Source organism: Danio rerio, chromosome 4 (assembly GCF_049306965.1).
Source record: "Danio rerio strain Tuebingen ecotype United States chromosome 4, GRCz12tu, whole genome shotgun sequence".
In the NCBI taxonomy this organism is placed as follows: Eukaryota; Metazoa; Chordata; class Actinopteri; order Cypriniformes; family Danionidae; genus Danio; species Danio rerio.
In genome coordinates, this window is record NC_133179.1 from 56909475 (window position 1) to 56925834 (window position 16360).

Consider the following 16360-nt stretch of genomic DNA (forward strand, 5'->3'; position numbering starts at 1 on the left):
GAGCACTTAGGCTCTGTGGTGCAATGGATAGCGCATTGGACTTCTAGGCTGTGAGCTGAGCTATTCAAAGGTTGTGGGTTCGAGTCCCACCAGAGTTGCAAGCTTTGCTCTTTTTCTTTACTGACTTAAGGTGTGGTGCGTTTCTAACATTTTAGGCATCTGTCCATCCCGTTTTGCTTCTTTCTTTCATTGCGCAGTGCAGGCTCAGATACTAGGGGTACTCTACAATAAAGCCGATGACTTAATTGAGCTGTTTTAAATAAGGGAGATTAGAAAACGGTGTAGGGCCTAGTGGGCTTGAGGAATGACTCGTCGGCAACCTGTGGTTTTGAGGAAAAGTAACTGCCACCTATTGTTGAGATCACGCCTTTTGGATTTGTCGCACAAGAGCCTCTTTATGCATGTGCAAAGTAACTGAGTAGAAAGCACAGTAATTTTTGCTTCCCCCCCCCACTGTCTTAGATGAAACTGCATTTGGAAGTATCGTATCCAGAGGTTTTTTCTTTTAGTGTTAGGACTAAGTTGGCCAGAGCACCTGTCTTGGGAACAGCAGGTGCCAGGTTCAAATCCAAACTGCACCTTTCCCTCAGATTATGGGAGAGTGGCTTTCTGATCTGAAACTCTTTCAATGGCCGATAGCATATGTTTGTCCTGATTTCCATTTTCCGAGCTGACTCTGGGTTTGGATGACATGGTCAGGCTTGAGACATGATCATCCAGACTCTAAAAGACCGCGTCCGGCTTGTCAGCATTTTCTGCATCCTGACATGCTGGTTTTTGTTGTGTATTATTTTTTCTTCTTCGATTTTTGTTATCGGGCAAATGTCTCTTACTATAAATTTCTGTGGCGCTGTGGCTTAGCTGGTCAAAGCGTCTGTCTTGTAAACAGGAGATCCTGGGCTCAAATCCCAGCAGCGCCTTAGTCCAGGTGATGTGTGTGCTTGTTTTATAGAGCTCACCGGAATGAATTATAAAATTGTATAGCTTTGAGGCGTAATGAATAGTGCGACAAATAGAGTTAAACAACCTCTTTGCTTGCCATTTTAAGACTTGCTGTCTTTTTTTAGTCTCTGTGTGCAAAAACGTCTTGCCTCCTATTCAGCGTTGGCGCTGTGGCTTAGTTGGTCAAAGCGCCTGTCTAGTAAACAGGAGATCCTGGGTTCAAATCCCAGCAGTGCCTAATATACAGGTTTCGTGTTTTCTTTTTGTTAAGAGTAACGAGTGTTTACACAGCGGGATGTTTAGCAGTCGGTTTCTGAACAAAACTCAAATCCGTAAGAACGCTGCTCGTTCAAGAGGGCTTTGGACGATGCCTTTATATAGCATAGTGTGGTAATGCCTAACCAATTGGACTTTAATATTTCAAGTCCAGACATTCCCACATGCAGCGCTACCGTTGTTAGTTTTTTTTTTTTTTTTTTGGAATTAAACATTTAGCCTGTGTCAAGGTCGTTTGGTGCTGTGGCTTAGTTGGTCAAAGTGCCTGTCTAGTAAACAGAAGATCCTGGCTTTGAATTCCAGCAGTGCCTTGTCCGCAGTTGGCTGTTCTTTCATGGGCCAGAGAGTACTAAAAAGTGCTTTCTGTCCAACAGTTCTAGAAGAAGCAGAGCACTTAGGCTCTGTGGTGCAATGGATAGCGCATTGGACTTCTAGGCTGTGAGCTGAGCTATTCAAAGGTTGTGGGTTTGAGTCCCACCAGAGTTGGAAGCTTTGCTCTTTTTCTTCACTGACTTAAGGTGTGGTGCGTTTCTAACATTTTAGGCATCTGTCCATCCCGTTTTGCTTCTTTCTTTCATTGCGCAGTGCAGGCTCAGATACTAGGGGTACTCTACAATAAAGCCGATGACTTAATTGAGCTGTTTTAAATAAGGGAGATTAGAAAACGGTGTAGGGCCTAGTGGGCTTGAGGAATGACTCGTCGGCAACCTGTGGTTTTGGGGAAAAGTAACTGCCACCTATTGTTGAGATCACGCCTTTTGGATTTGTCGTACAAGAGCCTCTTTATGCATGTGCAAAGTAACTGAGTAGAAAGCACGGTAAATTTTGCTTCCCCCCCACTGTCTTAGATGAAACTGCGTTTGGAAGTATCGTATCCAGAGGTTTTTTCTTTTAGTGTTAAGACTAAGTTGAACAGAGCACCTGTCTTGAGAACAGCAGGTGCCAGGTTCAAATCCAAACTGCACCTTTCCCTCAGATTATGGGAGAGTGGCTTTCTGATCTGAAACTCTTTCAATGGCCGATAGCATATGTTTGTCCTGATTTCCATTTTCCGAGCTGACTCTGGGTTTGGGTGACATGGTCAGGCTTGAGACATGATCATCCAGACTCTAAAGGACCGCGTCCGGCTTGTCAGCATTTTCTGCATCCTGACATGCTGGTTTTTGTTGTGTATTATTTTTTCTTCTTCGATTTTTGTTATCGGGCAAATGTCTCTTACTGTGAATTTCTGTGGCGCTGTGGCTTAGCTGGTCAAAGCGCCTGTCTTGTAAACAGGAGATCCTGGGCTCAAATCCCAGCAGCGCCTTAGTCCAGGTGATGTGTGTGCTTGTTTTATAGAGCTCACCGGAATGAATTATAAAATTGTATAGCTTTGAGGCGTAATGAATAGTGCGACAAATAGAGTTAAACAACCTCTTTGCTTGCCATTTTAAGACTTGCTGTCTTTTTTTAGTCTCTGTGTGCAAAAACGTCTTGCTTCCTTTTCAGCGTTGGCGCTGTGGCTTAGTTGGTCAAAGCGCCTGTCTAGTAAACAGGAGATCCTGGGTTCAAATCCCAGCAGTGCCTAATATACAGGTTTCGTGTTTGCTTTTTGTTAAGAGTAACGAGTGTTTACGCAGCGGGATGTTTAGCAGTCGGTTTCTGAACAAAACTCAAATCCTTAAGAACGCTGCTCGTTCAAGAGGGCTTTGGACGATGCCTTTATATAGCATAGTGTGGTAATGCCTAACCAATTGGACTTTAATATTTCAAGTCCAGACATTCCCACCAGCAGCGCTACCGTTGTTAGTTTTTTTTTTTTTTTTTTTTTTTTTTTTTGGAATTAAACATTTAGCCTGTGTCAAGGTCGTTTGGTGCTGTGGCTTAGTTGGTCAAAGTGCCTGTCTAGTAAACAGAAGATCCTGGCTTTGAATTCCAGCAGTGCCTTGTCCGCAGTTGGCTGTTCTTTCATGGGCCAGAGAGTACTAAAAAGTGCTTTCTGTCCAACAGTTCTAGAAGAAGCAGAGCACTTAGGCTCTGTAGTGCAATGGATAGCGCATTGGACTTCTAGGCTGTGAGCTGAGCCATTCAAAGGTTGTGGGTTCGAGTCCCACCAGAGTCGCAAGCTTTGCTCTTTTTCTTCACTGACTTAAGGTGTGGTGCATTTCTAACATTTTAGGCATCTGTCCATCCCGTTTTGCTTCTTTCTTTCATTGCGCAGTGCAGGCTCAGATACTAGGGGTACTCTACAATAAAGCCGATGACTTAATTGAGCTGTTTTAAATAAGGGAGATTAGAAAACGGTGTAGGGCCTAGTGGGCTTGAGGAATGACTCGTCGGCAACCTGTGGTTTTGAGGAAAAGTAACTGCCACCTATTGTTGAGATCACGCCTTTTGGATTTGTCGCACAAGAGCCTCTTTATGCATGTGCAAAGTAACTGAGTAGAAAGCACAGTAATTTTTGCTTCCCCCCCCCACTGTCTTAGATGAAACTGCATTTGGAAGTATCGTATCCAGAGGTTTTTTCTTTTAGTGTTAAGACTAAGTTGGCCAGAGCACCTGTCTTGGGAACAGCAGGTGCCAGGTTCAAATCCAAACTGCACCTTTCCCTCAGATTATGGGAGAGTGGCTTTCTGATCTGAAACTCTTTCAATGGCCGATAGCATATGTTTGTCCTGATTTCCATTTTCCGAGCTGACTCTGGGTTTGGATGACATGGTCAGGCTTGAGACATGATCATCCAGACTCTAAAAGACCGCGTCCGGCTTGTCAGCATTTTCTGCATCCTGACATGCTGGTTTTTGTTGTGTATTATTTTTTCTTCTTCGATTTTTGTTATCGGGCAAATGTCTCTTACTATAAATTTCTGTGGCGCTGTGGCTTAGCTGGTCAAAGCGTCTGTCTTGTAAACAGGAGATCCTGGGCTCAAATCCCAGCAGCGCCTTAGTCCAGGTGATGCGTGTGATTGTTTTATAGAGCTCACCGGAATGAATTATAAAATTGTATAGCTTTGAGGCGTAATGAATAGTGCGACAAATAGAGTTAAACAACCTCTTTGCTTGCCATTTTAAGACTTGCTGTCTTTTTTTAGTCTCTGTGTGCAAAAACGTCTTGCCTCCTATTCAGCATTGGCGCTGTGGCTTAGTTGGTCAAAGCGCCTGTCTAGTAAACAGGAGATCCTGGGTTCAAATCCCAGCAGTGCCTAATATACAGGTTTCGTGTTTGCTTTTGTTAAGAGTAACGAGTGTTTACGCAGCGGGATGTTTAGCAGTCGGTTCCTTAAAAACACTCAAATCCTTAAGAACGCTGCTCGTTCAAGAGGGCTTTGGACGATGCCTTTATATAGCATAGTGTGGTAATGCCTAACCAATTGGACTTTAATATTTCAAGTCCAGACATTCCCACATGCAGCGCTACCGTTGTTAGTTTTTTTTTTTTTTTTTGGAATTAAACATTTAGCCTGTGTCAAGGTCGTTTGGCGCTGTGGCTTAGTTGGTCAAAGTGCCTGTCTAGTAAACAGGAGATCCTGGCTTTGAATTCCAGCAGTGCCTTGTCCGCAGTTGGCTGTTCTTTCATGGGCCAGAGAGTACTAAAAAGTGCTTTCTGTCCGACAGTTCTAGAGGAAGCAGAGCACTTAGGCTCTGTAGTGCAATGGATAGCGCATTGGACTTCTAGGCTGTGAGCTGAGCCATTCAAAGGTTGTGGGTTCGAGTCCCACCAGAGTCGCAAGCTTTGCTCTTTTTCTTCCTTGACTTAAGGTGTGGTGCGTTTCTAACATTTTAGGCATCTGTCCATCGCGTTTTGCTTCTTTCTTTCATTGCGCAGTGCAGGCTCAGATGCTAGGGGTACTCTACAATAAAGCCGATGACTTAATTGAGCTGTTTTAAATAAGGGAGATTAGAAAACGGTGTAGGGCCTAGTGGGCTTGAGGAATGACTCGTCGGCAACCTGTGGTTTTGGGGAAAAGTAACTGCCACCTATTGTTGAGATCACGCCTTTTGGATTTGTTGTACAAGAGCCTCTTTATGCATGTGCAAAGTAACTGAGTAGAAAGCACGGTAAATTTTTTTTCCCCCCCACTGTCTTAGATGAAACTGCGTTTGGAAGTATTGTATGCAGAGGTTTTTTCTTTTAGTGTTAAGACTAAGTTGAACAGAGCACCTGTCTTGAGAACAGCAGGTGCCAGGTTCAAATCCAAACTGCACCTTTCCCTCAGATTATGGGAGAGTGGCTTTCTGATCTGAAACTCTTTCAATGGCCGATAGCATATGTTTGTCCTGATTTCCATTTTCCGAGCTGACTCTGGGTTTGGGTGACATGGTCAGGCTTGAGACATGATCATCCAGACTCTAAAGGACCGCGTCCGGCTTGTCAGCATTTTCTGCATCCTGACATGCTGGTTTTTGTTGTGTATTATTTTTTCTTCTTCGATTTTTGTTATCGGGCAAATGTCTCTTACTGTGAATTTCTGTGGCGCTGTGGCTTAGCTGGTCAAAGCGCCTGTCTTGTAAACAGGAGATCCTGGGCTCAAATCCCAGCAGCGCCTTAGTCCAGGTGATGTGTGTGCTTGTTTTATAGAGCTCACCGGAATGAATTATAAAATTGTATAGCTTTGAGGCGTAATGAATAGTGCGACAAATAGAGTTAAACAACCTCTTTGCTTGCCATTTTAAGACTTGCTGTCTTTTTTTAGTCTCTGTGTGCAAAAACGTCTTGCCTCCTATTCAGCGTTGGCGCTGTGGCTTAGTTGGTCAAAGCGCCTGTCTAGTAAACAGGAGATCCTGGGTTCAAATCCCAGCAGTGCCTAATATACAGGTTTCGTGTTTTCTTTTTGTTAAGAGTAACGAGTGTTTACACAGCGGGATGTTTAGCAGTCGGTTTCTGAACAAAACTCAAATCCGTAAGAACGCTGCTCGTTCAAGAGGGCTTTGGACGATGCCTTTATATAGCATAGTGTGGTAATGCCTAACCAATTGGACTTTAATATTTCAAGTCCAGACATTCCCACATGCAGCGCTACCGTTGTTAGTTTTTTTTTTTTTTTTTGGAATTAAACATTTAGCCTGTGTCAAGGTCGTTTGGTGCTGTGGCTTAGTTGGTCAAAGTGCCTGTCTAGTAAACAGAAGATCCTGGCTTTGAATTCCAGCAGTGCCTTGTCCGCAGTTGGCTGTTCTTTCATGGGCCAGAGAGTACTAAAAAGTGCTTTCTGTCCAACAGTTCTAGAAGAAGCAGAGCACTTAGGCTCTGTGGTGCAATGGATAGCGCATTGGACTTCTAGGCTGTGAGCTGAGCTATTCAAAGGTTGTGGGTTTGAGTCCCACCAGAGTTGGAAGCTTTGCTCTTTTTCTTCACTGACTTAAGGTGTGGTGCGTTTCTAACATTTTAGGCATCTGTCCATCCCGTTTTGCTTCTTTCTTTCATTGCGCAGTGCAGGCTCAGATACTAGGGGTACTCTACAATAAAGCCGATGACTTAATTGAGCTGTTTTAAATAAGGGAGATTAGAAAACGGTGTAGGGCCTAGTGGGCTTGAGGAATGACTCGTCGGCAACCTGTGGTTTTGGGGAAAAGTAACTGCCACCTATTGTTGAGATCACGCCTTTTGGATTTGTCGTACAAGAGCCTCTTTATGCATGTGCAAAGTAACTGAGTAGAAAGCACAGTAATTTTTGCTTCCCCCCCACTGTCTTAGATGAAACTGCGTTTGGAAGTATCGTATCCAGAGGTTTTTTCTTTTAGTGTTAAGACTAAGTTGAACAGAGCACCTGTCTTGAGAACAGCAGGTGCCAGGTTCAAATCCAAACTGCACCTTTCCCTCAGATTATGGGAGAGTGGCTTTCTGATCTGAAACTCTTTCAATGGCCGATAGCATATGTTTGTCCTGATTTCCATTTTCCGAGCTGACTCTGGGTTTGGGTGACATGGTCAGGCTTGAGACATGATCATCCAGACTCTAAAGGACCGCGTCCGGCTTGTCAGCATTTTCTGCATCCTGACATGCTGGTTTTTGTTGTGTATTATTTTTTCTTCTTCGATTTTTGTTATCGGGCAAATGTCTCTTACTGTGAATTTCTGTGGCGCTGTGGCTTAGCTGGTCAAAGCGCCTGTCTTGTAAACAGGAGATCCTGGGCTCAAATCCTAGCAGCGCCTTAGTCCAGGTGATGTGTGTGCTTGTTTTATAGAGCTCACCGGAATGAATTATAAAATTGTATAGCTTTGAGGCGTAATGAATAGTGCGACAAATAGAGTTAAACAACCTCTTTGCTTGCCATTTTAAGACTTGCTGTCTTTTTTTGGTCTCTGTGTGCAAAAACGTCTTGGCTCCTAATCAGCATTGGCGCTGTGGCTTAGTTGGTCAAAGGGCCTGTCTAGTAAACAGGAGATCCTGGGTTCAAATCCCAGCAGTGCCTAATGTACAGGTTTTGTGTTTGCTTTTGTTAAGAGTAACGAGTGTTTACGCAGCGGGATGTTTAGCAGTCGGTTCCTTAAAAACACTCAAATCCTTAAGAACGCTGCTCGTTCAAGAGGGCTTTGGACGATGCCTTTATATAGCATAGTGTGGTAATGCCTAACCAATTGGACTTTAATATTTCAAGTCCAGACATTCCCACATGCAGCGCTACCGTTGTTAGTTTTTTTTTTTTTTTTTGGAATTAAACATTTAGCCTGTGTCAAGGTCGTTTGGCGCTGTGGCTTAGTTGGTCAAAGTGCCTGTCTAGTAAACAGGAGATCCTGGCTTTGAATTCCAGCAGTGCCTTGTCCGCAGTTGGCTGTTTTTTTATGGGCCAGAGAGTACTAAAAAGTGCTTTCTGTCCGACAGTTCTAGAGGAAGCAGAGCACTTAGGCTCTGTAGTGCAATGGATAGCGCATTGGACTTCTAGGCTGTGAGCTGAGCCATTCAAAGGTTGTGGGTTCGAGTCCCACCAGAGTCGCAAGCTTTGCTCTTTTTCTTCCTTGACTTAAGGTGTGGTGCGTTTCTAACATTTTAGGCATCTGTCCATCGCGTTTTGCTTCTTTCTTTCATTGCGCAGTGCAGGCTCAGATGCTAGGGGTACTCTACAATAAAGCCGATGACTTAATTGAGCTGTTTTAAATAAGGGAGATTAGAAAACGGTGTAGGGCCTAGTGGGCCTGAGGAATGACTCGTCGGCAACCTGTGGTTTTGGGGAAAAGTAACTGCCACCTATTGTTGAGATCACGCCTTTTGGATTTGTTGTACAAGAGCCTCTTTATGCATGTGCAAAGTAACTGAGTAGAAAGCACGGTAAATTTTGCTTCCCCCCCACTGTCTTAGATGAAACTGCGTTTGGAAGTATTGTATGCAGAGGTTTTTTCTTTTAGTGTTAAGACTAAGTTGAACAGAGCACCTGTCTTGAGAACAGCAGGTGCCAGGTTCAAATCCAAACTGCACCTTTCCCTCAGATTATGGGAGAGTGGCTTTCTGATCTGAAACTCTTTCAATGGCCGATAGCATATGTTTGTCCTGATTTCCATTTTCCGAGCTGACTCTGGGTTTGGGTGACATGGTCAGGCTTGAGACATGATCATCCAGACTCTAAAGGACCGCGTCCGGCTTGTCAGCATTTTCTGCATCCTGACATGCTGGTTTTTGTTGTGTATTATTTTTTCTTCTTCGATTTTTGTTATCGGGCAAATGTCTCTTACTGTGAATTTCTGTGGCGCTGTGGCTTAGCTGGTCAAAGCGCCTGTCTTGTAAACAGGAGATCCTGGGCTCAAATCCCAGCAGCGCCTTAGTCCAGGTGATGTGTGTGCTTGTTTTATAGAGCTCACCGGAATGAATTATAAAATTGTATAGCTTTGAGGCGTAATGAATAGTGCGACAAATAGAGTTAAACAACCTCTTTGCTTGCCATTTTAAGACTTGCTGTCTTTTTTTGGTCTCTGTGTGCAAAAACGTCTTGCCTCCTAATCAGCATTGGCGCTGTGGCTTAGTTGGTCAAAGGGCCTGTCTAGTAAACAGGAGATCCTGGGTTCAAATCCCAGCAGTGCCTAATGTACAGGTTTTGTGTTTGCTTTTGTTAAGAGTAACGAGTGTTTACGCAGCGGGATGTTTAGCAGTCGGTTCCTTAAAAACACTCAAATCCTTAAGAACGCTGCTCGTTCAAGAGGGCTTTGGACGATGCCTTTATATAGCATAGTGTGGTAATGCCTAACCAATTGGACTTTAATATTTCAAGTCCAGACATTCCCACATGCAGCGCTACCGTTGTTAGTTTTTTTTTTTTTTTTTGGAATTAAACATTTAGCCTGTGTCAAGGTCGTTTGGCGCTGTGGCTTAGTTGGTCAAAGTGCCTGTCTAGTAAACAGGAGATCCTGGCTTTGAATTCCAGCAGTGCCTTGTCCGCAGTTGGCTGTTCTTTCATGGGCCAGAGAGTACTAAAAAGTGCTTTCTGTCCGACAGTTCTAGAGGAAGCAGAGCACTTAGGCTCTGTGGTGCAATGGATAGCGCATTGGACTTCTAGGCTGTGAGCTGAGCCATTCAAAGGTTGTGGGTTCGAGTCCCACCAGAGTCGCAAGCTTTGCTCTTTTTCTTCCTTGACTTAAGGTGTGGTGCGTTTCTAACATTTTAGGCATCTGTCCATCGCGTTTTGCTTCTTTCTTTCATTGCGCAGTGCAGGCTCAGATGCTAGGGGTACTCTACAATAAAGCCGATGACTTAATTGAGCTGTTTTAAATAAGGGAGATTAGAAAACGGTGTAGGGCCTAGTGGGCTTGAGGAATGACTCGTCGGCAACCTGTGGTTTTGGGGAAAAGTAACTGCCACCTATTGTTGAGATCACGCCTTTTGGATTTGTTGTACAAGAGCCTCTTTATGCATGTGCAAAGTAACTGAGTAGAAAGCACGGTAAATTTTGCTTCCCCCCCACTGTCTTAGATGAAACTGCGTTTGGAAGTATTGTATGCAGAGGTTTTTTCTTTTAGTGTTAAGACTAAGTTGGCCAGAGCACCTGTCTTGGGAACAGCAGGTGCTAGGTTCAAATCCAAACTGCACCTTTCCCTCAGATTATGGGAGAGTGGCTTTCTGATCTGAAACTCTTTCAATGGCCGATAGCATATGTTAGTCCTGATTTCCATTTTCCGAGCTGTTTCTGGGTTTGGATGACATGGTCAGGCTTGAGACATGATCATCCAGACTCTAAAAGACCGCGTCCGGCTTGTCAGCATTTTCTGCATCCTGACATGCTGGTTTTTGTTGTGTATTATTTTTCCTTCTTCGATTTTTGTTGTCGGGCAAATGTCTCTTCTTGTGAATTTCTGTGGTGCTGTGGCTTAGCTGGTCAAAGCGCCTGCCTTGTAAACAGGAGATCCTGGGCTCAAATCCCAGCAGCGCCTTAGTCCAGGTGGTGCGTGTGCTTGTTTTATAGAGCTCACCGGAATGAATTATAAAATTGTATAGCTTTGAGGCGTAATGAATAGTGCGACAAATAGAGTTAAACAACCTCTTTGCTTGCCATTTCAAGACTTGCTGTCTTTTTTTGGTCTCTGTGTGCAAAAACGTCTTGGCTCCTATTCAGCATTGGCGCTGTGGCTTAGTTGGTCAAAGCGCCTGTCTAGTAAACAGGAGATCCTGGGTTCAAATCCCAGCAGTGCCTAATGTACAGGTTTTGTGTTTGCTTTTGTTAAGAGTAACGAGTGTTTACGCAGCGGGATGTTTAGCAGTCGGTTCCTTAACAACACTCAAATCCTTAAGAACGCTGCTCGTTCAAGAGGGCTTTGGACGATGCCTTTATATAGCATAGTGTGGTAATGCCTAACCAATTGGACTTTAATATTTCAAGTCCAGACATTCCCACGTGCAGCGCTACCGTTGTTAGTTTTTTTTTTTTTTTTTTGGAATTAAACATTTAGCCTGTGTCAAGGTCGTTTGGCGCTGTGGCTTAGTTGGTCAAAGTGCCTGTCTAGTAAACAGGAGATCCTGGCTTTGAATTCCAGCAGTGCCTTGTCCGCAGTTGGCTGTTCTTTCATGGGCCAGAGAGTACTAAAAAGTGCTTTCTGTCCGACAGTTCTAGAGGAAGCAGAGCACTTAGGCTCTGTGGTGCAATGGATAGCGCATTGGACTTCTAGGTTGTGAGCTGAGCCATTCAAAGGTTGTGGGTTCGAGTCCCACCAGAGTCGCAAGCTTTGCTCTTTTTCTTCCTTGACTTAAGGTGTGGTGCGTTTCTAACATTTTAGGCATCTGTCCATCCCGTTTTGCTTCTTTCTTTCATTGCGCAGTGCAGGCTCAGATACTAGGGGTACTCTACAATAAAGCCGATGACTTAATTGAGCTGTTTTAAATAAGGGAGATTAGAAAACGGTGTAGGGCCTAGTGGGCTTGAGGAATGACTCGTCGGCAACCTGTGGTTTTGGGGAAAAGTAACTGCCACCTATTGTTGAGATCACGCCTTTTGGATTTGTCGTACAAGAGCCTCTTTATGCATGTGCAAAGTAACTGAGTAGAAAGCACAGTAAATTTTGCTTCCCCCCCACTGTCTTAGATGAAACTGCGTTTGGAAGTATCGTATGCAGAGGTTTTTTCTTTTAGTGTTAAGACTAAGTTGGCCAGAACTGCACCTTTCCCTCAGATTACGGGAGAGTGGCTTTCTTTTTTTTTTTTTTTTTTAAACACTTTTATTGTTTCAGAAAGGTGTGATACATTCTTACTGTATTAGTAACCAAATACCAATCAAAGAACTCCCGCCCCATCCCGACGTTCAAAATAAAAATTAAAAATTAAAAAAAGAAAGGAATAGAATAAAAAAATGCATTCTCATGCGAGGAAAGTAATACAAAAACAAATAAATAGAAAATAAAGATTAACTAAAATAAACTTAAAGATAAAAATAAAAAGGGCAATTTTGTTAAAAATTAAAAATATATAAAAAATAAATACCATTAAAAAATTGACATTTCAACATATACATTCCAGTGAAAGTATATTAAAGTTAGTCATTACAAACACAGTGTATTTTAACAGTCACATTGTTTGGGATTACTAAACAGTCAGTGCACTGTTATTTAAAAAATAAAGGAAGAAGTCCCAAATCTTGTAGAATATGTGCATTTTTTGTGTGATTGAATAAGTCAACCTTTCCATTGCTATACAGGAAGACATTTCCTTAATCCAGAGTGACAAAGATGGAGCATGAGAACTTTTCCAGTGAATGGCAATCAGGCGCTTCGCATGTAATAGACACAGATTTATAAACTTCTGTTCATATGACTTCAGCGATAAGGCAGGTGGGAAAAGACCAAGGATACAGATTTTAGGGCAAACAGGGATTTCTTTACCAATAGTTTTAGAGATTACACCAATTATTTCTTTCCAAAAGAATTGCAAGTGCTCACATTGCCAAACACAATGGAACAGTGTGCCCTTGTAAGTCAAACATTTTCCACAAATGTCCAGAATATTTCTATTAAATTTATTTAACATTTCTGGTGTTATATATGTTCTCATTACCCAATTATATTGGATTAATTTAAAACGGGTATTGATTGATAATGTTTGCGCTTGAAGACAACTTTCTTCCCATTCATTTTCTGTAATATCTTTTTGAAAGTCTTCAATCCAAGCCAGTCTTTTATGATTTGTAGATTCTTTGGAAGCATTAACAAATTTGCTATATAGTGTAGAAATTTTGTATTTGGCACTGGGATCTTTAACTGCAATTTCTTCTAAACTACTTAGGGTCGGACACTGATATGAATGATTTTTAGATCTTATAAAATTACGGATCTGAAGATACTTAAAAAAATGAGACTGAGGAATTTTATATCTTTCCTTTAAGGTTTCAAAGGACATCAATATATTATCTTCATAAAGATCTGATATCTTTTGCAAGCCTTTCTGGAACCACAGCTTAAAACCCTTGTCTGATTTCCCTGGTACGAATAATGCATTACCCCAAATGGGAGAGAATTTAGAAAGTACCGGGGTTTCTCCCAGCTCAACCTGTGACTCATGCCATGATAAAATAGTGGCTCTCACAAATGGGTTAGATGTATTTTGAGTTTCTTTAAAGAATCAGAGTATAAATATGTGTCAAGACTCAAATTGCCTGTACATTTTCTTTCAATCTGTATCCATGGAATGCTAGGTGAGCACTGCAAATTTTAGATAATAGATTTAACTACCTTGGAGTTAAAATTAACACTCCCTCAGAGTTTATATGGGAACCACTATAAGTGTTAAAAATAACACTTTTGAAAGTGTTAACATTGTCAACACCAAGAGAGTGTTAATTAGCAAACTCTTATTGTGTAAAATATCTGTTAAATTTCCGATAAAATACCAGCAGCTTTCTGTTTTTAACATTCATAAATACAGTTTACAGAATATTTCTGTTAAAAGCACATTCAACAGTCTGTATTTTTTATCGATCTCACACTGCAAATTTTAGATTTGGTAGATTTAACTACCTTAGAGTTAAAATTAACACTCCCTCAGTGTTTATATGGGAACCACTATAAGAGTTAAAATAACACTTTTGAAAGTGTTAAGATTTTTAACACTCAGAGTGTTAATTAGCAAACTCTTATTGTGTAAAATATCTGTTAAATGTATGTCAAAATACTGGCAGCAGTGGTTGCCAGTAATCTGCTGTTTTCAACATTTTACATTCGTAAATTCAGTTTCCAGAATATTTCTGTTAAAAATACATCCCATAGTCTGTATTTTTCATTCGAACACACTTAAGCCTTAAATTCCAGAGCAAAATCCTAACTAGTGTCCTCACCACAGAGGGCTGAACACTCAGACAGTGATGAAGTTAATGAGACAATTAAGTGTCTAATTAAAGGAGGATTGAGAATTATTGATGAACAACTGTTAACAAGCAGAATCACTGAAGGAAAGAAAAACACAAGCCAAAACCAAAGATGAAATCAAATGAGAAAAAAAAACTATAAAAAAATATTCAAAATAAAATAATAATCAATAAAAAATGTTATTTTTCAACATCTTTAAAAAAAAAACTCATCACATTAAACAACTTATCATGGAGCTTCACCTATTACTGACCTTTGACTTGATTTCTGTCATGTGAACAAAAGCTCTTAATGAAATTTCTGTTGTTCATTTGAAGTCACCATGATGGAGGACAGAGTCTGCTTTAGTCAGGCTCTTCAACTTCTTACTATATTTGTGTTTTATTTTGGCTGCTATAGTTAGTGTTAATCACACTATTTACATATAGCATGGAAAGCCAAAAGAAAATTAATTTGTCAGTCTGAAGAGTTTATTTATGATATCATAGCCATACTTTCCTGCTTGTTTTCTAATTCAGTATCATATTAGTTATATGTGAGAAATAAATAATATACATAAATGAAACCACTGAATCGCCAACAATTAATGACCTTATAACAGGTTTAAAAACACTATTTACAATGAGAATGTTTGATCTATGGCAAAACTTAGGTTCATATCCTGATTCTTGATGTCTGTGTGTCATAATGAGCAAGCTGGAGCTTGAATGCATGACACTCTAATTATTATTGCATCCTAATTGTTTGATGAATCTTCTATGAAGAGCAGCAAACTGCCAGTATTACTGTCCCATGCAGTTTTAATGCAACTATATTTGCATATTTTTTATCAATCAACTTTTTAAACACCTGAAATTATATCTAGAACAATTAATCATAAACAGTATAGTTTCTCTTGACATTTCTTGCTATAACTGATGAGTTTAAGAAACAGCTATAACAGTCAGAGAAACATTAGGCTATAAGAGCCTAAAGCGTCAAGATCTCCATGATGGTGAAGTCAAATTAAATAATTTTTAATAAAAAAATCTAAACCTCTGTTCATTGTCAAATATTCTTACAGAAATGAAGTCAAACTGTAATCAGTAAAACTGCTTATGCTATTATTTAATGGAGTTGTTTAATCCTGTTTTAATTCAGTTGGTTTGGTGTGAGGCTGTGTCTGTAGTTTTATTTCTTCCTTCAATTTCTTATTCCTTCAGTGATTGTGCTTGTTAACAGCAGGTGTTCAACAGCAGGTGTCTGAATTCACTTATTTGTGGTCATTCACTCTGTCTAGTGGACTAAACTAATTGACTAATTTAAGGGCCAGGTGAATAAGGGTGTGGTGAGATTTCAGACACTCTGATTAGTTTCTCAAATACAAGGGTTTTCTACAAAGGTAGATACATGTTACTCTGTGTGACAAGGAGGCAAATCAGCTTCTAACTCCGAGAGGGTTATTTTACCTTTATCTAACTCTAGAATTTTAACACTTTACTCTGAATTACCACAACACTTGAAATTTAACACCAATGAATTTGCTGTGTATTGTTATTACACCATAGTGAAAAAAGAAGTCTGAGAAGTGTTGTAATTGGTGTAGGTGGAGCAGGTTAATCACATTAAAAGTTCTACATTGTGTAGATATGAAAGTAAACTCTTGTCATTGAATTATTCTGTATAAACTGCCTATACAATAATTTTACTAGTGATGTAATTATTTTCAAATTATAAATATTTAGATGCATCACAGTATGTGATAGCTTTACTGTGTTGAAAGGAAAAGGTTTTGTCACAGGGTATCGTATATATGCTTTTGTGAATGTCTGCATATTTGTATGCATAAACACAAGTAATAAATAGAGAGAAAAAAATCTTTAATACATACCAGGTGAGTAAGAGGCTTTCGGGAAAGCTGAGCTGCTCACACATGTTCTGTTCAACTAAAAAACGAAGGAAAGGAAACAAAATTGGCACAGAAACAAGTTACATTTTGATAGTTACAATTTATAAACATAAAGTGTTGACAGTCTTCCAGAAGCCAGTAATAAGCTGCATGTGCTTTAAGAGAAATAAAGGACTCTAAACTCACATAAAGAACAAGTTCAGTAATAAATAAATGACTAAAACTCTGCTAATAGTTAGCTCATGTCAATATATTGACTGAACTTAACACAAATAAAACCTCAATGTGAAGTTTATAAATTGTTTCTTTCAACGAATGATAATATATCACAGTATAATAGTATACATCTTCTATAACTATTATATAAGTGAATGTAGTTGTGTGTATTGAGACATCGGTATGGATTGAGTTTTCAATGCTCATTTGCATCTTTACACAAAGACTTCAGCCAAGCAACTCTGAGAAACTTCTACAAAAACAACACACAACTCTTGCATTACCTTTT

At 40.6% G+C, this 16360-nt stretch overlaps 2 protein-coding genes and 20 non-coding genes across 24 annotated transcripts in view; all 22 read left to right on the forward strand.

The window, feature by feature from the left end:
• Positions 1-16360, forward strand: part of LOC137491103 (uncharacterized) — a 1183352-nt gene that overhangs the window by 743028 nt on the left and 423964 nt on the right. The window lies entirely within an intron of this gene.
• Positions 1-16360, forward strand: part of LOC137491081 (uncharacterized) — a 131854-nt gene that overhangs the window by 21123 nt on the left and 94371 nt on the right. The gene's annotated exons all lie outside the window — the stretch shown is intronic.
• On the forward strand, positions 10-98 carry trnar-ucu (transfer RNA arginine (anticodon UCU)). Its single transcript is given in 2 exon segments — positions 10-46; positions 63-98. It is a non-coding gene; the product is annotated as a tRNA-Arg (tRNA).
• trnat-ugu (transfer RNA threonine (anticodon UGU)) lies at positions 847-920 on the forward strand. Its single transcript has one exon. It is a non-coding gene; the product is annotated as a tRNA-Thr (tRNA).
• On the forward strand, positions 1107-1180 carry trnat-agu (transfer RNA threonine (anticodon AGU)). Its single transcript has one exon. It is a non-coding gene; the product is annotated as a tRNA-Thr (tRNA).
• On the forward strand, positions 2451-2524 carry trnat-ugu (transfer RNA threonine (anticodon UGU)). Its single transcript has one exon. It is a non-coding gene; the product is annotated as a tRNA-Thr (tRNA).
• On the forward strand, positions 2711-2784 carry trnat-agu (transfer RNA threonine (anticodon AGU)). The gene has a single exon. It is a non-coding gene; the product is annotated as a tRNA-Thr (tRNA).
• trnar-ucu (transfer RNA arginine (anticodon UCU)) lies at positions 3231-3319 on the forward strand. The gene is given in 2 exon segments: positions 3231-3267; positions 3284-3319. It is a non-coding gene; the product is annotated as a tRNA-Arg (tRNA).
• Positions 4068-4141, forward strand: trnat-ugu (transfer RNA threonine (anticodon UGU)). The gene has a single exon. It is a non-coding gene; the product is annotated as a tRNA-Thr (tRNA).
• On the forward strand, positions 4328-4401 carry trnat-agu (transfer RNA threonine (anticodon AGU)). Its single transcript has one exon. It is a non-coding gene; the product is annotated as a tRNA-Thr (tRNA).
• On the forward strand, positions 4835-4923 carry trnar-ucu (transfer RNA arginine (anticodon UCU)). Its single transcript is given in 2 exon segments — positions 4835-4871; positions 4888-4923. It is a non-coding gene; the product is annotated as a tRNA-Arg (tRNA).
• On the forward strand, positions 5670-5743 carry trnat-ugu (transfer RNA threonine (anticodon UGU)). The gene has a single exon. It is a non-coding gene; the product is annotated as a tRNA-Thr (tRNA).
• Positions 5930-6003, forward strand: trnat-agu (transfer RNA threonine (anticodon AGU)). The gene has a single exon. It is a non-coding gene; the product is annotated as a tRNA-Thr (tRNA).
• On the forward strand, positions 7273-7346 carry trnat-ugu (transfer RNA threonine (anticodon UGU)). The gene has a single exon. It is a non-coding gene; the product is annotated as a tRNA-Thr (tRNA).
• Positions 7533-7606, forward strand: trnat-agu (transfer RNA threonine (anticodon AGU)). The gene has a single exon. It is a non-coding gene; the product is annotated as a tRNA-Thr (tRNA).
• On the forward strand, positions 8040-8128 carry trnar-ucu (transfer RNA arginine (anticodon UCU)). The gene is given in 2 exon segments: positions 8040-8076; positions 8093-8128. It is a non-coding gene; the product is annotated as a tRNA-Arg (tRNA).
• trnat-ugu (transfer RNA threonine (anticodon UGU)) lies at positions 8875-8948 on the forward strand. The gene has a single exon. It is a non-coding gene; the product is annotated as a tRNA-Thr (tRNA).
• On the forward strand, positions 9135-9208 carry trnat-agu (transfer RNA threonine (anticodon AGU)). The gene has a single exon. It is a non-coding gene; the product is annotated as a tRNA-Thr (tRNA).
• Positions 9642-9730, forward strand: trnar-ucu (transfer RNA arginine (anticodon UCU)). The gene is given in 2 exon segments: positions 9642-9678; positions 9695-9730. It is a non-coding gene; the product is annotated as a tRNA-Arg (tRNA).
• Positions 10477-10550, forward strand: trnat-ugu (transfer RNA threonine (anticodon UGU)). Its single transcript has one exon. It is a non-coding gene; the product is annotated as a tRNA-Thr (tRNA).
• On the forward strand, positions 10737-10810 carry trnat-agu (transfer RNA threonine (anticodon AGU)). Its single transcript has one exon. It is a non-coding gene; the product is annotated as a tRNA-Thr (tRNA).
• On the forward strand, positions 11245-11333 carry trnar-ucu (transfer RNA arginine (anticodon UCU)). Its single transcript is given in 2 exon segments — positions 11245-11281; positions 11298-11333. It is a non-coding gene; the product is annotated as a tRNA-Arg (tRNA).